The sequence below is a fragment of the Chinchilla lanigera genome, unplaced genomic scaffold (assembly GCF_000276665.1).
Source record: "Chinchilla lanigera isolate Chin_1 unplaced genomic scaffold, ChiLan1.0 scaffold00097, whole genome shotgun sequence".
NCBI classification, from domain to species: domain Eukaryota; kingdom Metazoa; phylum Chordata; class Mammalia; order Rodentia; family Chinchillidae; genus Chinchilla; species Chinchilla lanigera.
Window position 1 is genome coordinate 5,270,132 of NW_004955498.1, and position 5,294 is coordinate 5,275,425.

Consider the following 5,294-nt stretch of genomic DNA (forward strand, 5'->3'; position numbering starts at 1 on the left):
TTTATTTTCCCTCTCACTCTCCTTCAATCAGTTGAGAAGCACACACTCAGGTTCATTTAACTGTGTAATTTGCTGTTTCCAATGCAGTTACAAAGAATCATTGCTTTTGTTTCTGAACGCATGTTTTCCTAAGGATTGGCAATCCACTCTGGGAAAGCTCCTGATCTGAGTTGTCTTTTGCACCTGAGATTGGTGGGATTTATTTCTTCTGCCGCTCTTGGAATCACCCTTCTGTCCCTTCCCACTGCCCAGTCCCTGAGAAATAGCACAGTTTACAACAGTGTTTAATGCAAGGCAATTCTTTGCTATGTGACTGCAGAATTTCAGGACCAAGTGTCCTGACTGGTGAGTTTCCCTTTCCTTTGACCCTTCCAAAGTGAAACTGACCTTCACTTGTCTCCAGTCCATATTCAAAAACTGGTCTAAATTTAATCCCAAAAGTCTCAAATAGTAAATGTAAAAGTTTTAGTCCAAGTCTATCTGCCTTTCAATTCTGAGACAAAACTGGAGATTACTTCCTCTTTTTTCTCCCCCTCACTAATAATGTTGACTTACTTTTAAAACACAGACAAGATTCACTGATTTTTATAACTCAGAGAAGTTCACTGATAAAACAAAATATATTTAGTGGACCTTATGAATTTTATAACTATTGTAAACTAAAATAGGCATTCAACTACCTTTAATAATTTGTCCTATTAGATGAAACAGTTACATGCTATTAAAACAGCAGATTTGCTATCAGTTGTTACCATCCAATAACTCTAGCTATTAAAACATTGTGGAAAACCTATATAGCACGATATTCCAATCACAGAAACCAACACTCTAGGGCCCATCATAATAACTGTCTTTGCTTTCACAGGTTTAAATGGTTTTCATTAATACTCATCCTTATTACAAGAGATTGCTGTTAATTGACCTACAAGAAACTCTCACTAGTCTATTTATAGTTACAAACTTAAACCTGGAAAAGAAGTCCTATAATTCAAGATGGCCAAATACATCTGAGTACACTCTAGTCTACTAGCAATTGCCTTATATGCGCCTGTCTCTCTGTCCAACTTGTAAGTGGTTACAATACGTACAGCTGTCTTTGTTTGACCTCAACAATTTTTTTCTTTTCTCTTTTTAGATTTTCAAAATATTTGTCTATAATTTAAGTTATATTTGTCTATAATTTAAGTTGTCTTAAATTAAGCTTATACATATTACTACAGTTAAGGAAATGCTTCCACCCACGTTACAAACTGATCAAAATGATGTCAAGACTTGTTTTACAAATACAATACATAATGTTGCATGTGCACAATAACTTGAAACTCTTCCATTTGTAAAAATAATGGATTGTTATGATCTAGTTTTCATATGTGATAAAAAATTTGTTATGATAATTCAGTGAGGACACCTTAGGCTTTTGGAAACTCCTAGAAGGACTCTCTTCAGTGAATGAAGAAGCACCTGCCTGGAAATAGATTCTTTTAGCCTTTTTCTACTAATAGGCCCACAATAATTTCCATAGCTTTGTGGGAGACATACCCCAATAAGTGCTGCTAAGCATATTACTATAACATATGTCCTATTGGTTATCATCAAAAGGTTAAGTTTTCTGTGGTAAAACCATAAGTTTTTCTTAATAAAGATGCTTTTGGTACAAAACTAAATTAAGAGACACAGGTTTGCATACAGCTATGATATTCATTATTGTTAATCTCATGGTGTGCTAAATATATCCATGCCTCTTCAGTGTACAATTTTTATAATACGAAAAACTAAGATTGTTTATGGTGACAACATTTTCTAGACTCAGATATAAGCCTCTCTCCTGTGCTCCAGTTGCATGTGATAAGAGGCATAAGGCAAGCCAGCTTGAATTCACCAAATAGATTATAGTTTTTTTAAGGCTTATGTGTATGTTATGTCATTACATTCAGGGAAACTCAGGGACCAAAGAGTCTGTGCAATGTCGCACACTACAATTAGAGGCTAGACATTATAAACATGTAAGGTAGATTTACAGGCCAGTATAGCCTCCGTGCATGACAACCTATGAAAGATAATATATTAGGTGATGGCTTTTTTGTATCATTTTATGTCTTGTGATCAGGTGGAGATGTTTGGCCAAGAAGGCTATCCTATCCTACGATGGAAATTTAAATGGATTTCAATGATAATATCATGACTGCCATGCTGAAATACTATGTGCGGCTGTTGATTTAAAGTTTTTGTGTGTAAAACTATACCAGTGTGGTTTGGTAACATTCTTCAGGGACTCACCTACTAAAACAACCATGGTTGGTTAGCAATAACAGTCCTCTGGCTATATTTTATATTTCAGAAACTTGCTATGCAGGTGAGATGATAATAGTTTAGTTCACTGCTCCATCTGCAATACTAATGTCACTGCTCTTCTCTTCTGGATCTCTTCTCTAAAGTTTAGAGATCAGAACTTAAAAGGGAAGTGGGCTATGAGGACAGCCAATATTTTGGCCCTGGCCCTTCAAGATGAACAAGGACACAGGACATGAGGGAACTTTTCTACGAGATCCTACACTTTTGGTGAGTCACTCCACCCCCAGAGAAGGGAGATTACTGGACCCCAGAGGACAAGAATTAGTAAGGATACAGTATGCTAAAAGAAGGTCACCAAGAGAAGAAGTTTCCCATGCTTTCACACAAATCAACATGATCAAGCAAGGGTGTGACCCATCCTGATGCCTGACACTGACAGATGAGCTGAGAGGAGCTGTACATGGTTCCAAAATAATGCCTGAGGAGACTTAACTGACCTTGAAAGACAGTATGAGGGAAATGTTAATTAACACAGGTCTCATTTTAATTTGGTCCTAAACACTCAGCAGAATATTATAATGAAATGGTGCATAAAAACAATACCATAATAATAAGATCTAGACATGAAAAGGGGCTCCAGTCACTGACCATCTTCTGGCAGTTTCCAGATGCATCAATAGTTGGCAGCTATGCTTCATCAATACAGAAAAAACTACAGTTGAACCCATAAAAAACATAAGAGTATCTAAATTCCTTCTCTCCATCTTCTTATAGCTACACTAGAAGGACCTCCATCAGCAGAGGGGTCTAAGAGCCAAGTGGGTACAATTGCTATACCAGTACCTTAGGAATAGTTTCTGGATGTGGCTCTCTCCCCATCCTGCCTTTCCATTCTACTGCTTATGGCTCGATTATACATGCTTTAATTTCTTGCAAAATTTGTTTATTCCTTTCTAGAGACTGCCAAACTCCCAATGATCATGGAGATGGAACCAATGACAAATGAGCCAGACTCGTTCAAGATTCATGGAATTGCCCTTGGAAAGAGATCATAGCTGCTAAACTGCAACATGAATTCTATAGGGGGCGCATTAGATTAACTCTCTGGAGTAGGTTCCTGAATGTGGCTTCCCCTAAACTGACACTTCTCAGCTCGAAGCATCTAGATGGAAACTATCCCCTAATTGCAGTTGGGGAAACCTCATCAGAGGGGGCAACGTTGTACACAGCTAAGTTACTTAGAAGTACAGTAGGCAGTCAGAAGGGACTGGGCACTTGGAGAGATGAAAATGCATCAGCAGTGTAGCTGAAGGTGCATCTTAAGAATAAAGTCACAATGGCTAGTTTTACATGCTTCCATAAGGGATGAAAGGAGGTATTATGGTTGATACATTGTGTCAACCTGAGGAGTCCACAGGCTTAACTAAGGAACTCAGCAGTTCTTCATCCCAGGGTGAAAAGGACATGCCATAACAGCTCTATAATGTTGTTCATTGTGTCAATTTGAGAAGTTCAGAAGGCTAAGGGACTTAACAGGAAGCCAGGGTCCTTACTTTATATTGATTCTGAGCCTGTGCAAGAGGAAGGCATGGAGATGGTGTGGGTGTAAAGGATCTCCCCCCATCAGGGCGGGTAGCATGCAGACAGTACAAGGGTGGAAAAGAGTCTTGTTCTCAGATTTGTGCTCTTGCTGCTTTTGCTGTTTTCTGCCACCTTGAACTGTTTCCCCTTACCATGCTACCCTGCCTTGCAGTGAGATGATTACAGACTGAAACCTTCACAAACTGTGAGCTAAATATACCTTTGCAACCTTAACTTTGTGCATCAGGTATTTTCTACTAGCAATAAAAGAAAGTAACCAAGACAAGAGGCTTGAGATTATCAGCATCACGTTTTTGAGATTTTCCATTGCCTCATTGTGGGTGGACCACTCTGTCCCCACCTACTAAGGCTAGGACCACTACGATGAAGATTGGGACTGAGACTAAGACTGCTAAAACTAAAGACAAGACTAGGACTACAGATTATTGACCAAGGTTAATGATGTCACTCATGTACACTTGCTGCCATTGATGAATACTTCTTAAGAGACTGCATTGGCAATCTCATTGGTTTATCATAATTTTGATCCATGTAGTACTCACCTCATGATTTTGCTCCACAAAATTTCCGTTGAGAGGTGGGCTCATTGGCAACATACTTGCAGCTCCTCTTGTCTCTCAGGAGCTATTCCTGATCCCCATTCCTCTATTCCTACTCCTCATTTCTTTTCCCCAATCATTTATCTACTATTACAAAAAAAGGTTGGGGCTCACTGTGTCCATGGGCAGATGGGCTTCTTTAATAACAGTAATTTTCTGAATATAATTGAAGAAATTAAGTAAATTCAGGTACATATATATTTTTAACAGTATAAGACAATAAAGAAAAAGAAATTCAAAACCAAGAATTGATTTTATCAGTATTTCTATTTCTAGGTCCCATACAAATTCATGTCAATTTCTTATAAATTACCAAAAAATTTAAGATGTGAATTGTGTTTTATCATAAGAAAATTAAAATGTACCAGTTTGTTTTACAGAATAGGAAAAACTCTTACACCTGCAATTCAAAAGTAAAATTCATTTGTCATCAATGTCAAACAAAATCACATTCATGTAAGAATTCACAAATGATAATATCAGTAAAAATATACATGTGTGATCAGAAGAATTCTTCAAATCAGATTTTCAAATTACTTCAGTCCCTCAAAAAAAAAAGATTTCACAAAGTCACGAAGGAAACACATCTTGATCTCCAAGTAACACAAAGAGAAGAGACATCAAGATGCTGTGCATGGTATTCTATCCCCTCCCCTGACCCTCCATTACTTAAAAAACTGTCTGCTCTCCAGAAACACAGCCTGAAAATGGTCCTCATTTCCCGTGGGCTGGGAACTAAGCCCGTGATGTGCTGTGGAGCACTTCCTGTCACTGTGACGCACCTTGCCCGGCAGAGGCCCT